The 17,039-nt window shown below is 44.4% G+C and overlaps 1 protein-coding gene across 3 annotated transcripts in view; it reads right to left on the bottom strand.

Moving 5' to 3' along the window:
• Window positions 1–12,111, bottom strand: part of LOC132382418 (cortexin domain-containing 1 protein) — a 76,716-nt gene extending 64,605 nt beyond the window's left edge. The window contains exon 1 of one of the 3 annotated variants that reach the window (XM_059952589.1): window positions 5,745–12,111. The gene's annotated coding sequence lies outside the window, so the exon portion shown is untranslated. Of the gene's footprint in view, window positions 1–5,134; window positions 5,723–5,744 lie in introns of those variants that run through there. The other 2 variants (XM_059952592.1, XM_059952593.1) reach the window with 2 other exon arrangements.
• Window positions 12,112–17,039: the final 4,928 nt, after the last annotated feature.

Below are 17,039 nucleotides of genomic sequence, written 5' to 3'. Positions count from 1 at the left end.
TGTGCTAACAGCTGCTACTCTCTGGCACGGAGATGGCACCTGCCTGTCATTTATTCCCAGCTCCTGATTCGCTCATTTGCTAGGGCAGGGAGTTAGCTTTCAACTTATTGCCTATTCCAAACCATCTGTGGGTTCAAAGGGGAGGATATGCAAGCGATCGTTATAATTTACTGATTTTCTTCATTTCCCCACCACATTTTGTAAGGCTAAACTGAAGGGGACTCCATTACAGATTGCATTTCATTCCCTTCCAAATAACCTTTAATTTTCTCTTTCGAAAAAGAGCTAATTCTGAGAGGATGGAATTTTGAAAAGTCAGAGTGATGCACCATGGAAACAGGCCCTTTGACCCACTGAGTCTGCACCATCTATCATACACACTTTCAGACATTACACATTGCCATTGACAGCCTCAGATCTACTTGAGCAGCGGTTGGCAGTGGCCAGTAAATCTACACACCGACACATCTTTGGGATATGGATGGAATTGGGAGCGCCTGCTGGGAACTCACAAAGGGAGAATCTGCAAACTCCACACAAAGGTCAGGATTACTGGAGGCCTCACTGGCTGCACCTCTGCGCTGTCCTAGTTTACACCGAGAGCTCAGCATTCTTATCCTTACATGCCGCAAAATTAATCTTCTTACTTATTGAGATACAGCATGGAACGTCGGGCTGCACTGCCCAGCGACCTCCGATTTAACTCTAGCCTAATCACTGGACAATTTACAATGACCAATTAACTTTCCAATGGGTACTTCTTTGGAGTGTGGGAGGAAACTGGAGCACCTGGAGAAAACCCACGAGGTCATGGGGAGAACGTACAAACACCTTACAGACAGTGGCAGGAACTGAACTTGGGTCACTGGTACCATAAACCATTGCGCTAACCACCACACTACCGTGCCACCCAATTTTTTTACCCCAATTTTTGAACAGAATTCTGCACAACAGTCATAAGCTATCAGCACTTGTTCAGTGCTTAATTTGCTGGTTCAAATCTCTCTGGAGCCTTGGCAACAGGATCAAATTTGGTGTAGCATTATCTGAAGTATTATTTTTTGATAAAATGTTAGACTACAGAGCTGCTACGTTTTTGGATCCGTGTAGAGGACACCAACAACATGGTTCAAATAAGATAACCTGTTGTCATTATGAAAATAGGTTAACCAGTAATATCTTTTACCTATTGCACTGAGACCTTGTATTCAAATTGGCTAATGTTTTACCTCTGTTACAGCACTAACAATCCTTCACGAGCCATTTTTGATCATTCCAAAGATATGATAGAAACACTTGACTGTGTGCTTCAGAATCGCATCATTGATTTCTCCCAAATTGCATTTCAGCTCCATTAGACACAAAATGCTTCAAGACTTTCCAAGACTGAAAGATGACAAATACTGTAAAAACAAATCTCATTTCTTCTCCCCAAGGGCATATGTTTAATCTAAGAAATTCCACAAACAGTGATTTGCATTTTTCTGCTGAAACTATTCTCCTTGTTATTAGCTCAAAGTTAAACAATGACAATAAAAATATTTATTGATAGATCTTACAGTTAACTATACCCCAGTGAAGGACTGCTACTCAAACATCCTTCAACTTCAGACACTGATTCTTCACCAGATATCCACAAAACCATTCTGAAAAGAATACCAGTGAATTCTAGAAACATTTGACAGGTTAGACAGCATCTTTGCAAAACAGATAAATTAAAGCTCCTGTTAGGCCTGTTCCTGTTGTCACCTCCTCGCCTGCAGTTGCAGACAACTCCCTGTCTCCACCCAGCTAACAGGATTCACTTGCCTCTCATTCCGTGCAGCCTGTTTAACCCCAATTCTCATCCACAGTCCTTGTTCACTCTTCAAACCAGCTGGCCTCAAAACCAGTTGCTCCTAATTGCCTGTGGTATTTAGTTTCTGTTCTTCCCCCTTGGTATATAGCCCCTCACGGGTTGTTATATTTCTGTCTAGTATTACTGTCAAACTGCCTCTGCTGCTCCACTTTTGGGTCAAGCCTCCTCTCCATTTCCTGACAGCTCCAAAATAATCTGTGAGAACTGGGAAAAATTAGAGATGTAACAAGTTTAAGCAAGTATCAGACCTCTTTGTTTCCTCGGGACGACCAAAAATTTGTCAGTTGTTAAGTATTAGAAGAGGAAGAAGAGAATATGGTACAAAAGTGATAATGTTCCCAGGTGGTTGATGAAACACAGAAGCTCTTGACGAGCTAGAAAGTGGCTAAAGCAACATTATTACCAGTTCCTGCTGTCTACCACTTTGCTCCCAATCACCAGTTTCCTCGAAATGTTCCAAAGTTGTTATACTCTGTTGAGTCCAGAAGGCTGTGAAGTACCAGACTGAGACTAAATTGTTTTCAATTGGGTCCAATGGAGCAGCACACAAAAGTGGTAAAAAACAGACACTTGAGTGGAGGGAGGGCAGGTATTGAACAGTTAAAGGATTGACTGCTGACTACTACTCTAGGGCCACCCTTGTGAACTGGTGTGTACTTTCTACATTGAACAAGATGTGCCACCTAACCTGTTCAGCAAAGATCTCCTGATCATTCCAAATACCCTTCATCCTGGGGTCCACAGCTTACTGCTACTACAGCGCTCCCTCAGAAATCAGAACAAGACAAAGTAAAGAGAATATGTTCATGGCCAAAATCCTTCAGGGAAGAGAAAGCTTTATAAAACATTCTCAGTCAGTTGTCTTCGGCTTGAAATGCAAACTAATAACTAAGTCATAGTCGAGTTTATTGCCTTACACACAAGTACAATGGAAAAAATTAGTTGTAGCAGCACCACAGGCACAGACAGTCATATGAAGCCAATGATGGATATTGCTGCAAAACTGCTTTCTGAATTTTGGAATTGAGTTGTGTAATTATGTTTATATTGCATTGGAAGTTTAATGTTTAATTACGTTAAGTTCAGATTACCATATTTGCAGTGTACCGTGTTACTGTAGTAAAAAGCTACTTTTCCTGGCATTTATATCATGTCTATGAAAATAAACTTAAAATTCTGCTTGTCACCCTAAGAAGAGCCTGAGCTCCATTGGAAACAATGTAGGTTCTGATATCATCCTGTGTGTTTCACTCACCTTGTGAGAATTTGCAGGAACTAGATGCTGCATAGCTTAGACATCTGCAAGAAAGAGAGCTATGTACATCATTTGATGATGGGCCAAATAGCAGCAGGAGGATTCCCTCATATCATTTTGACCTTGTGGCGCACAGGCATTGACTTAGAAGTATGTCTGAGGCATCGGAAATAGCTTCTATAAAAATGCTAACAAATTTAAATATGTTAATAACTGGATCCCTGAGAAAGTGAGGTAATTGAAAGGCCTTAAGAAGCTATCAAGATAGGGAGGGAGATCACAAAGAAACCCAATCTTTGGTGTGCTTCTCAGAAACGTCTGGAATATGAAGTGCAAGGCAACTATTGAATGCAGGAGCAGGAGAGGCATCGCCCAGGTTTGTTTGCTGAGTGGTATATTGTTTATGTGATTTACTGGGGTCAAGTACTCCGGATATTACTTTCCTCTAGTTTCTTATAGATTATCTTGATTTAGGGTTAATGAAAAGATTCTTCATTCTACTACCTTAACAAAGTTAACCTTAAAAAGAGGTTGTATATCCCTTTGAGCCTTCTGCAATATTCTCCTTGGATCAGAACCAGTGGTCTATTTCACTGAGCAGAAATTTGTGACATAGTACGCAAGGTCAAATCACACATTTAAGGGGAAGCTAGGTAGGCACAGGAGGGAGAAATGAACAGAAGGTGTGGTGAAAGGGTTGGATGGAGAGGGTTGGAGATGTGGAGCATAAATCCTGGCATAGACAAGCTCCACATATCATTTCTGTGCTGGACAGTCTATGTTACTCTGCATCAGGAACTTGTCTAAAGCATACAGTATAAAAGGAATAGTATTTATAGAAGTAAAAAAGTAATAGCAGACATAAAGTAGAATGAGGTAGAAAAAAATAAATATAAAGCAGAAGTAATAATGAGAAGGGAGACTAAAAGAAATCGAACGAAGGGAGCTGAAAACATTTGGAAGACACGAAATGGAACCAACAGTTAAATTATTTTGGTCAATCGAAACGAAAACCAGCTCCGATTTCGAAACGGGGGACAGAATCCAGACGTTTTGACCTCCCTCTCTACCGCTCCCCTTCCTCTTTTTTTTTCCGAAGTTACTTTTGTTAAAGCAAAGGAGCAAAGAGTCTTTCCCTAAATAATGACAACCTAATGTGGCAACAATCTAGAAGAAGGTAATATCAAGTTATCGCGATGACACGAAACAAAATTCCACCCAACAAGCGATTGTGTTCGGTACAGCTCCTGATCCCTCGGTTTCATTTCATTTCATCGGCAGTTTCATTGCAGTTCATATCGCAAATGTGCCTTCCAGCTACAACTTGCGGTTTACTCAACTGCTGCGCCACAGTTAAGTTTTGGGACAGTTAACAAGATGCACCTTCACTGTTGCTGGTACTGATGACAAAGGAAGCTACCACCCCGCATTAAGGTGATCCTGTCTGGTACTCACCTCACCCGGACGAATAAATACCGAATATCAGGCTTGGGGGTGGGGGGCATATTAACTCGTAAGACAATGTCAGCGGGAGTGGGATGGTGAGTAAATCGTCAATAAATTACATATGAGCCGCCCCAGCTAGTGTGGAAAAAAGTGATATTTAGTTTATGCAGAGGGGGTTATGCAGACGTTTCAGTAGGGAGGGTGGCATTCCTTCTTCACTCGCAGATAGATTCAAGAATCATTCCCATCTAAAGACCAAGAATAGGCAAGTCTCCAGCTGACATTTTACAAATAGGCAGAGGCCGGGGGGTTTTAAAGAGTTTAATTTCATGTTTAATGTCTAAGCTTTAATTCTATGGGACAAATAATATACATTCAATATATGGCGGATTCATCACGGACCGCCCTAGTATAAAAGGGTTTGAAGAAGTTACAGAGTTAAAGACGACCAAACTTTCAGTTTTTGCTTAATGCAGTTGTCCCGAGAAGCTTCCGAAACTCTAAGATTCGCCTACTTTAGAAGACGGGGATTTGGGTTTAATATAGAAAATATTTAAAGAGTCCCGGGGTCTCACCTTGTCTACTAGCAGCGTTTCCTAGGGTGGGTAGAGCTGTACTGAAAATCTAGGATCCCTCGCCCATTTCTTTCCTGCCGGTCAGCACATCAGCGTCAGTCATTTGCATTCGCCGCTCAGTACAGAAGAGGCCAGTCACCGGGTCCCACTGGGAGATCGGCGACGGAGACCAGATACGTGCTGTGTATAACCGAGCCCATTCTGCCTGCTTTGACAGCAGACTTCTCCTGCCTAATATTCTGACCCTACCTACTTCTATCCCTCTCACACATCTGAGACAAAAAAAATCCAAACACCCTCCGCTTCCCTCAAATAAGAGCCAGGGAAATCCCATTGATTATTGGTGACTCGGCACAGATTGAAACAAACTAGCTTCATGCTAGCTTGATCCGCCGCTTTCTGTGTCTAAAGATAACTTCTACTGAGCTAAACTATTCGGACAACTTTACAACTGTATAATTACATCTCCTCGGAAGCAGTCGGGGTAACATAAAACAAAGCTGATGGTGAATGCTAACAATGATTTCATGTTTAGAATCGTAGTTCACTGACGCCATCCCCATTCAAGAATGCAATTGGAGAGAGAGAGAGAGAAAAAAACACGACTGACCTATCTGCCTAAAGTTCGCGACTGGAAACATCAGACTTTATCCTGTGCGTCGAGAACAAGGCGTCGCCTGGCCGCAAGCAGTACGCCCAGCATTAATTGCTCTTCAAGCCGCACTCCGCAGATTTGCTAATTCCACTGGATGCGGCCGGCTCGGAGTAACACCTTCACTAGCTTACTCAACTTGTTCGCTAGCTAGCTGGCTGGGCTGAAGCTCCCGGCCGCAGTGTGACTGCCACTTACTGCATTGACTGCTCGGTGCACTCCGCAGCGTCCGACCCATCCAGCGCCACATACTCGCTGCCTCAGCGCCGGCGGCGCCACACCGGCCCGCTCATGGCTGGGCAAGCACTCGGGGAGACTGCACCGGTGAGGCGGCTCCAGGTTAGGAGAGCACGCCGACCGTTCCTACATTACAACAGCAGTCTGCGTACGAAGGGCATCAGGAACAGGCTGCCAGTTCGTTTTTAACCCAAGTCAAAAAAATAGGCGGGTGCTGGTCCGATAAGCGTTGAGTGATGAGCAATTTCCTTGGATGTCCAAATGAATAAAATAATCTTCACCGAAGCCAACATCCAGCTCGCAAGCAGGCGCCGTGAGCACGACTCAAGGCCATGCTTGCATCCAGACTTTTCCTGTAAGTACTGAATAGAGTCACGAATATCATTAAGCAAAAAGAAATGTCTTGCGCGGCGGATGCTTCACCCTCCGGCTGGTCGCAATAATTCGCTCCCCTTGCGAGGAGAGGGGTTGTTTTGCTGCATAGGAGGACGAAGGGAATCTACAGAGAATGCGGGGGTCCAGCCCGTGTGTGAAGTGAGTGCAGGTGTTCCTCCCGAGGCGGCAGCGAGGTCCTCTCAAGAGTTAAGTGCAGGAGCAGAGGCAGGACAAGTCGCCCAGTTTGACCATTTCCCTGAGTCGGTCGGACATAACATCACCCGAGTCAGCCCAGTTTTGCCACAAAGCCGGAAGGATCTGCTCCCCCGCCCGAACCCAGTCAGCCCTCGGCGCCGAACCGAGGACTGCACTCGTGGGAGAGGGCATCTTTGACCCAGGTGGATTTAAAAGGTGTTGTGAAGAAAAACGGGGAAATGTTCGGCGTGCTGACCATCATTCCTCTGTAGGTACTGAGACTTGAATTACTGACAGGGGGGCACTTCAAGGTCTTGAAGGGATACCAGCAAAGCTGCTCTTGCATAATCCACTGACAGCATCCCCAAGACAGCCTCTGTGTCCTCTCCAACTAGGGCATCGGGCCCTAGTTATATTCAGTAAGGTCGTGGGCAGGCCGAGCTGTTCAGATGCCCAATGCCTGACTATGAAAACAGACACCATATTCTGAACTTTCTTAAACCCTCCTTGCAAAAGAGTGCAACATCCGCACTGGGGGTGGGGATCCGTGACCGGCAGTAAAGAGGGAGCATGGCATTGCTAACCAGGTCAGAAGCAGACAGACAGAACTCAGACCACATCTCAAACTAACAATCTACCTCCTTCCCATCTGTGGCCTCATCTCTTGTGACCTTGAGAAAATCTCAAAATACTTAACATCAAATCAAGTACTTTAAATGTTTTAGACAATCACTTGTTGAATTGCCTTCTGTCCACATCAGGGCGTTCTCAAACCTTTTATGCCATTAAGCAAGGGGTCTGTGGCCCCCTGGCTGGGCACCCTTGGTCTAGATCCTGATCTTGAACCCACAGAATGGCAATGAAAGCAAATCAACCATGATCCCAGAGGACATCCTGAGGAAACAATGAAGTATTTAATCATTAAACTACTTTGAGATATCCTAGAGGTGCTACACAAAGATAGGATTTTATGTCTTCTCACAGGATTTGTAACACTCCAAGAAGTCATGTATTTTTCCAAAGGAACAACTGTGTTTGGGTATTCACATGGGTGTTCAGTCTGATCTGGTCAAACAATAAATATGTAGGCAAAAGAAAAAATACAATCGCCATTAATCTAGCTTAGTGGGACTTTCCTTCCTTCACTTCTCATCCTCTGACACAGCAGGATAATCTCAATCCCTTGATAATTATCCAATAGGCAGAAGCTAAGGGAAAGGAAAATATGATACACTTCACGCTGTTCACTAAAGAAGACATTTATATATGTAAAGGTTTCCTTTCTCTCATTATTTGGATTGAAGACCAGATTGGGAATAGAGTCCAGATTTGGATCCTCATGCATTGGGTTTTTAAGAGGTTCGGATGAGAACTATAAGAATGATTCCTCATTAAATTGGATATACTTGGTCCATTTATTTAGAGCAACATAGGGGCTCTAAAATTAGGTTAATATTGCATAATGCATAATTGATAAAAGTTTATCAGATTGACAGATTAGGGAGGACCCGCAGAAATGAGTTCAGCCTCACAAGGGGAGGAACAGATAGGTGCTGCATTTCCTGAACATCTCTAAGCCTCCAAAGGGCATTGATGGATGTTGGCCATTCTCAGCCTAACTGGATCAGATCTTCACCAAATCATTTCATACACTGACTGCACTAGCTTCAATAGCCTCAAGAGATCCAGGAGGAACTTTCCATGGTTCTGTTCTTTCTTTTTGGTCCCACTTCCTGTTTATCCCCAGTTCTCATCCACAGTCCCTGTTCACTCATTGAACCAACTGGCTTCCACCAGCTGCTCCTAGTTGCCAGTAGTATTGAGTTGTTGCTCTCTCTTGGTTTGTGCCCCCTCATAGCTTGTTATTTTGCTGTCTGATATTAAAGTTAATGGTTATTGGTTACTGCTGAATCACCTCAACTACTCAGCTTTTGAATCAAGCATCCTCTACATTTCCTGACGGGATGAGTGAACTATTGATTACCTGTCTCAAGACGTCATCCCCCAACATGAGCCCACAATCCAGAAGCAGCAGGAAACCATTGAACATTTTCACCCAACTTTCTGCCTCAGTGCAGCAACTCTGTGACTGTCATCCTCCTCCTTCTAAGCCTTAGATTCCTGTGCCCAAACACTTCCGTGGATCTCCAGCCCAATGCCACAACTTCCTGTCCCTGTGGGTCTTAAACTTCGAGCTCCACTTCTCTCTGTATTCTACAGACTGGACCAAAATGTTTTCCTCATCTCTCTCCTGACTGGGAAAGCTCTAGCTAGTGGACTACCATTACCTGGGACAATAAACCCACTATTTCCAGCAGTAATGAGGATTTCAGCAAGGAGATGCACTGGGTTTTCAGCCATCTGGGAAGGGGAAGGGAGCTATGGATCTGATAACTTCACCTGCACTGAAGTTCATGTTCTGTGCTGGATTAAACTATGGAATTCAGGACACTCACTGTGGAGTGCAGCTGGAATATGAGTGTTCTACTGGCCCATTACCATTACGGCTTCTCAGAGTTCTTGAAAGACAAATGTCTATCCGGGAAATCCCCACCAAACTCCAAAGCCTCATCACCATGGCTCTCCGTATTATGGAACAGCCAGAATTCCAGTTCTATTCTCAGATTCATTTCAGCTTGCAAGACCCTCATCACATTTGCCTTAAGACCCTCAGCAGTTTGGGAGAGCTTCCATAACTCCCCCCCCCCCCCAAGAGAGCGACCATCAGTGAAGAAACAACTTGTGCACTTACTGTGGACCTGGCACCTACCAGCGCAATAATTACCCACTGTGCCTGGGACGCCAACGCTAGTTAGAGATGAGGGGCCTCCTATCACCCCTGCCCTTTGTTCCAGCATCATAGCTGGTCTCCCTCTCTCCTCCACACTCTGTTGGCTCCACATGCACAGGAGGCTCTGGTGGATTCCAGCAGACAACTTCCCGGATCGGACCCTGTGTCTGCAGCGCAGACTCCCTGATGAACCCATCTCTCATTGCCTCAACAGCAGGGCCATTAACAGACATTTTTTGGGCGTCTGGAACAGTCAGAGCATTCACACACTTTTGCACATGAGCATTAGAGAGCTCATCCAATTCCTCTTGATTGACTCATCTAACACTCCTCTCGTCCTGAGCTGCTCCTGGCTCTCCACTCACACCTGACCATCCAGTGCAATGTTGAGCTGCAGACCCACCTGCTGGACCTCCTGCTTGCAACCTCCGTTAACTTCGACCCATAAATCCATGGACACGGATGAACTCTTGACCTCACCCAGCTCCCACAGGAATATCACAGCTTAGTCATGACCTTCAGTAATAGGGAAGCCAGCACCCTGCCGCCTCACGGACCATGCACCTGCATGATTGGCCTGCTTCTGGGCAGCAGCCATCCCCAAGGCCATCACCTTCAGCAATAGGGCACCTCACAGAACACACAACTGAGTGATCAGCCTCCTTCTGGGCACCACCCCTCCCTGAGGTCATGTGTTCTTCCTGACACCCAAGCCATGAATGACTACATCGCCAAAGCTCTACAGCATGACTTCATTCATCCATCCCAGTGCCTAGCCAGGATTTTCTTTGTTAAAAAGAAAGATAGGGGTCTTCATCCTTGCATTGACTACAGTAGGCTCAACAAAATCACTATTAAGAACCGCTCTCCTCTCCCTTGATCTTCACCAAAATGGATCTATGCATCCTGGGGGGATGATTGGAAAACAGAATTCATAACACCCACTGGCCACTACGAATACTTAGAGATGCCTTTTGGACTCACCAATAGTCCAACCATTTTACAATCCTTCATTAACAAGATCCTCTGAGACATGCTACACAGGTATGTGTTCATCTACCTCAATGACATCCTCATCTCCTCCAAGAACCCCCCCAAGACCACATCTGTCATGTCCATTCAGACCTTCAGCATCTCAAAACCAACTGTACGGCAAGTCAGCAAAATGCCTGTTCCACACCCCAGTCATTTCCTTCCGAGGTTACATCCATTCACCCCAAGGCATAACCATGGACCCAGAGAAAGTGCTCACCATTGTTCAATAGCCCCTTTCAAACATCCACAGTGCTTCTTGGGCTTCTCCGACTTCTACCGCCATTTCATCAGAAACTACCGCCTAATCATTTCTCCTCTTACCTCCCTCACCCCGGTAACCTGGTGTGCTACCGCAGACTGCACTTTTGAGGATCTCAAGACATGCTCCATTCTCTGCCATCTGAACCCCTTTTGTGGTAGAGGTGGATGCCTCTGAAGTAGGTGCCAGGACGATCCTCTCCCAATGCAGTGTGGATGAGAGGACACATCTTTGTGCCTACTTCTCATGTAAGTTCAACTCTACACAGCGGCATGACGGAGTAGGAGACAGGGAGCTTCTACACCCAGATGAAATGGAGACGACCCTCAGCCCATCATTCCAGCTTCAGATCCTTTCTCCAGTCGTCTGGGACCCAGAGAACCAGATCTGCCAAGACTGATATCAGGAGCCTGTTCCAGCCGACACACCTGATAACTGCATGTACATGATGGCGTCTGTGTGCTCTGATGCACTCCAGTTGGTCTGCTCCTCACCCCTCGCTGTCCATCCAGGTATACGATGGACTCTGTACTTTCTGTATTGCTGATTCTGGTGGCCCACCATGATCACAAATGTACATCAGTTCATTGTTGCCTGCCTTCAGTGTACCTGGTCCAATTCCTTCAACCAGGGGGCCTCTTGCCCCTCTATGCCCATGGTCCCACATCACTATGGATTTTATCATGGGTTTGTCAACTTCCAATGGGGGCCACAGTGATCATGATAGTCAACTGGTTCTCCAAGGTGGCCTACTTTATTGCCCCCCCCCCCCAAGCCTCCATCAGCCACTGAGGCATCGGTCCTGGATCTTCAACATGTAGTGTACCTCCACAGCTTCCCTCAGGACATTGTGTAAGACCAGGACCCACAATTTGAATCCCACTTCTGGTGGGCCTTCACACCTCAATGAGTTTGTCTTCTGGCTATCATCTGCAGACCAACAGTCTGTTGGAAAGAGCCAATCTGCAAGTGGAGAAGTTTCTGTAATGCTTTGCCACCTCTTCCACATGGAAGAACTATCTCGATTGGGCCTAGCTGTCCCACAATCTACACACCTCCTCTGCCACAGGTATGTCACACTTCAGAGTGCTTCATGACTTCCAAGCTCTGTTTTTCCCCACTGAGGAGCCCACAGTGGACATCCCATCTGCTAGGGCCCTGGTCTGCCCCTACTGAATACTTTGAGGTGGGCACGAAAGGCCATTTTAACTGCCAATTGTGCCTATTGCTGTCAGGGCAACCACCATCTGCACTGTTGTGGATTAAATATTGCAGTAATATTTGAGTAATATTGTAAATGCATTGTTTGATTAAGCATTTTTTGTTGATTAAGTAAATGATTATGGGTTATATGCAAGAGTACATGAATGGCTTACTATACATCATTACGCCAGCACATTATTTCTGCGTGTCTCTCTAAAATAAACAATGAAACTAAGTGCACACATCTCCCAGCTCCATGTTTTCTTTCAATTAGTTTTTATAGTTTAGAGTTACAAAACACAACAGTGCCAATGAGGAAGTTTTAACCAACCTGAGATGACTACCTACCTGTTGAAACACAGCAAAACATCTGAGTTAAATTAGAAGTGCAGCAAGATATTTAAAAAGTGCAGCAAAATGTTTGAGTTTTTAAAAAGGCAGAAAATGGAGAACTTTACTGTTTCATAAGCAGTGAGTAATGGGTGATAGTAATCATAAATAAATTAAAAAGTGCAGGAATGGCTGGCTACATTGGAAAGATAGTCATATTTGATTGCACAACAGATAACTGCTTGATGCATACTGAGCAAATTGAGCATATTAAAGTATATTAAAGCAAATGGAATAGTCAATGTACATACATGAGAAATCTGCAGATGCTGGAAATCCAAGCAACACACACACAAAATGCTGGAGAAATTTGGCTCTATGGAAAAGAGTAAACAGTTGATGTTTTGGGTTGAGACCCTGCCAGTTTTACAGAGTGGTATTGGTGGAAGAGTTTGCTTAGTTTTACTGCTCCAACCAAACAAGCCAAATGAGCTTTGCTGATACTATGAAAGCATTGCAGAGACATTTAGATCTGAAACCACTGCTGATTGCAGAATGTTTTAGGTTTCATAAGTGGAATCAAAAGGCAGGGAGTCTGTTTCATCTTAAGTGACTGAATTGCAGGGATTGTCTAAACATTGTCAGTTCATTGATGGGCTTAATGATGCAATGAAATATTGGTTAATTTATGGAATCTTACATGAAAGCATTCAAAAATTGGTCCTAACCGAAACACAACTCACATTTAAAAGAGCAGTTCAAATTACTGTATCAATGGAAACAGCAGCCAGAGAGTGACCATGAACAAAATTGCAACATCTAAAGGGAAACTAGCCTGGCCAAGCAAATTGTGTTACCATTGTGGCAGGGGCTCACATACACCAGACCAATGCAAGTTTAAAGGCAAAACTTGTAGAAAATGTAACAAAGTAGAACACATACAAAGTGCATGTTGGGCAGACAAAAATGTATGGAATGCACAGGTAAGAGAAAAAGATAAAAAGTCAAGTTGCAGTTTCAAAAAGAGCACTAATCTGCATGCTGTTGATGAAAACTCTGATAATGATGGGAGAGACACAGGACTAGGTAGCCTTGAGATTTAAAATGTGAAAACTGACAAGAGACAAGCAATATAGCTTACACTGGAAGTGAATGGCAAATTAATTTAAGTGGAATTGGACAGTGCCTGGCTGTTTCCGTTATTTCACAAAATGAGTTTGCACAGCATTTCAAAGATATTGAATTGAAGCCTGCAGATATCAAACTAGGAATTCATACTGGAGAAAAGATAATTCCTGTGAGAATGACATTAGTATCAGTGAAAAACAACAACCAACAAGCCACATTGAGCGTGTATATGGTAAAAACAGGAGGGCCAGCATTGTGGGCTCTGAGTGGCTGAGACAACTACAGTTTGATCAGAAAGCCATCCACATTTGTATGCCACATCCCCTGCAAGTGAGTCAACTAAAAGCCAATTAACAAAGATACTGGATGATGCCACAGAAGTGTTCAAGGATGGCAATGAAAAACTCAAACAAGAATAAAATGGTGTTAAATAAAAATGCCACACCAATTTTTACAAAGCCCATCTGGCTACTTATACCATACATGATAAAGTTGGATTGCATGGAAGCTGAATGAATTCTTTCTAAGGCTATGTAGAGCCCATGGACAATACCTGTGGTTCCAGTAGCCAAGAAGAGTGGGTCTGTTAGGATCTGTGGGGATTTTAAAGTCACCAGCAACCCAGTACTAAAAGTAGATCAATATCCTCTGCCCAGGATAGAGGATATCTTTGCAAACCTTTCTGGAGGAAAATACTCCAGCAAAGTGGACTTAGCTACAGGTGGAGATGGAAGAAGAGTCCAAAGAGTTTCTCACAATAAACACATACAACTGGCTAAAATAGGGTTAGTTTTGGTGTAGTATCTGCACCTGCACTCTGGCAGAAAGCTATGGACTTGGTGCTGCAAGGCTGCCCAGGCACTTAGTGTTAACTGAAAGACATCATTGTTACCGCTAAGGACAAGTAAAATCTCAAGGCAGTGCTAAAAAGATGAGAAGATAATTTGCTCAGAGCACAATGCAACAAGCGTGAATGCTTTAAACAATCTGGATCACCCTCGGTTATTACGGGTAAGGGGTCATGTCAGGCCTGCACATACAGGCACCTCCCAGTCTCCACCCAGCTTGATCCAGACTCATCACCTGCAGCCCATTTAACCCCTGTTCTCATCTATATTCCTTGTTCTCTCATCGAACCAGCTGGCTTCAATTAGTTGCTCCTAGCCTTCACTCCCCCTGCCTAAATTTGGGGTGGTGTGGTAGCATAGTGGTTTACACAATGGTTTACAGTACCAGGGACCCCAATTCACTTCCTGCCACTCCCTGTACAGTGTGATTGCATGGGTTTCTTCCAGGTGCATCAATTTCCTCCCACTGTCCAAAGACCCAGTGGTTAGTAGGTTAATTGGTCATTGCAAATTGTCCCGTGATTAGGCTGGGTGGCACAGCTTGAAGGGCCAGAAGGGCCTACTCTACACTGTATCTCAATCAATCAATAAATAAGGTATACCTGGTTACCTTTAGTGTTTAGTTTCTGTTGTCTCTTGTTTTGTGGCCCCCCCTTGTGGCTTGTTATTTTGCAGAATATTAGTAAGGTTATCATTTACAGCTAAATTGTCTGCCATTGGATTAATCTTCCTCTACATTTCCTGACAATCAGTACTAAAAGGACAAGTAGGATTAAAGGTTTATTGTGCCTGATATTAATGCCTGAACTTAACTGATGTCAGAGTAATACGAAGCCAAAGCAAGCCACACTGCCCATAGTCCCTATCTATACTACCCCATTTCCAGCCGTCAGCCCATGGCTTCCCATTTCCAGCGTTCCTCTAAGTGTTGTGAGAGTCTTTGCCTCCACCAATCCCTCAGGCAGTGTGTTCCAGATTTCAGTCATCTTCTGGGCAAAAAAATTCTTCCACAGGTCTCCTCTGAACCTCTTACCTTCTACCCTTAAATTATGCTCCCTGCTTTATAGACAACTTTATTCAAGGGAAGCAATTCTTATCCAAGTTATGCCACTCCAGTTTTTGAATACCTACAGTATATTGGATGTCCCCTCAGTCTCCTCTCCTTCACGAGGTTAATTCCTGGGATGTCTGGACTGTCTTACGCAGAAAGGTTAGAGAGACTGGGCTTGTACACGCTGGAATTAAGGAGATTGAGAGGGGATCTGATTGAAACATATAAGATTATTAAGGGATTGGACAAGATAGAGGCAGGAAATATGTTCCAGATGCTGGGAGAGTCCAGTACCAGAGGGCATGGTTCGAGAATAAGGGGTAGGTCATTTAGGACAGAGATAAGGAAAAACTTCTTCTCCCAGAGAGTTGTGGGGGTCTGGAATGCACTGCCTCGGAAGGTAGTGGAGGCCAATTCTCTGGATGCTTTCAAGAAGGAACTAGATAGGTATCTTATGGAAAGGGGAATCAAGGGATATGGGGACAAGGCAGGAACAGGGTATTGATAGTAATTGATCAGCCATGATCTCAAAATAGCGGTGCAGGCTCGAAGGGCCGAATAGTCTACTTCTGCACCTATTGTCTATTGTCTATTGTCTAAAGGAAACCAAACCCAGCCTATCCAGTGTATCCTTATAACTTAAACAGGTGTTCAGGGCTAGCATACCCCTGTTAGAGTGAGGGACAGGCTAGCAGAAGTAGGGATCCCTGGATGGAAAGATGTATCAAGGCTTTTGTCTCAAAAAAGAAGGAAGCATAGTCAGGTACAGGCAGCTGGAATCATTGAAACACTTGAGGAGTGTACGAGGGGTGATTGATAAGTTCGTGGCCTGGGGTAGAAGGAGTCAATTTTAGAAAACCTAGCACATTTATTTTTCGACACAGTCCCCTCCTACATTTACACACTTAGCCCAGCGGTTGTGGAACATACGGATCTCAGACCTCCAGGAAGTGTCCATGGCAGGGGTCATTGATAAGTTTGTGGTCTAAGGTAGAAGGAAATGAGTTATACAGCTCTCGTTACATGCACATGCAGGTCAACTCTTTGAGTGATTATGCAGAAAGTTTGAAGTTAATAACTCATCGTGGTGACTGATAAGTTCGTGGCCTAAGGTAGAAGGAGATGAGTTCTACCCTGGGCCACGAACTTATCAATCACCCCTGCTGTGGACACTTTCTGGAGGTCCAAGATCCGTATGTTCCACTACCGCTGGACTAAGTGTGTAAATGTAGGAGGGGACTATGTTGAAAAATAAATGTACTAGGTTTTCTAAAATTGACTCCTTCTACCCCAGGCCACAAACTTATCAATCACCCCTCGTATGAGTACACAAGAGGAGGACAAAGATGGAACACGAAGTAGCTTTAGAAGACAAGGAGAATCCAAGGAGATTCTACTGATATCATCATTATGTGCCATGTCATGTGACGTAGGAGATCAAGAAGCTATGATTGTTCTTGGCAACTATTTCCACAGAAGTGGTTTGCCATTGCTTTCTTCTGAGCAGTGTCTTTACAAGATGTGTGACCCCAGACATTATCAATACTCTCCGGAGATTGTCTATCTGGAGTCAGTGGTCACATAACCAGGACCTGTGTCATGCGCCAGCTGCTCAAACTTCTATCCACTGCTTGCTCCCATGACTTCATGTAACCCTAATCAGGGGTGGAGGGGGTACATCTTGCCTAAGAGTGACCTGCATGCTAGCAGAGGGAAGGAGTGCCTTACATCTTGTTTGGTAGAGAGGTATCTCCATCCTGCCACCAGGCCGTAAGAGTAGCTATGGAGTGGAAAATGGCCA

Source organism: Hypanus sabinus, chromosome 28 (genome assembly GCF_030144855.1).
Source record: "Hypanus sabinus isolate sHypSab1 chromosome 28, sHypSab1.hap1, whole genome shotgun sequence".
Lineage (NCBI taxonomy): Eukaryota > Metazoa > Chordata > Chondrichthyes > Myliobatiformes > Dasyatidae > Hypanus > Hypanus sabinus.
This window is presented reverse-complemented; position numbering and strand designations above follow the sequence as displayed.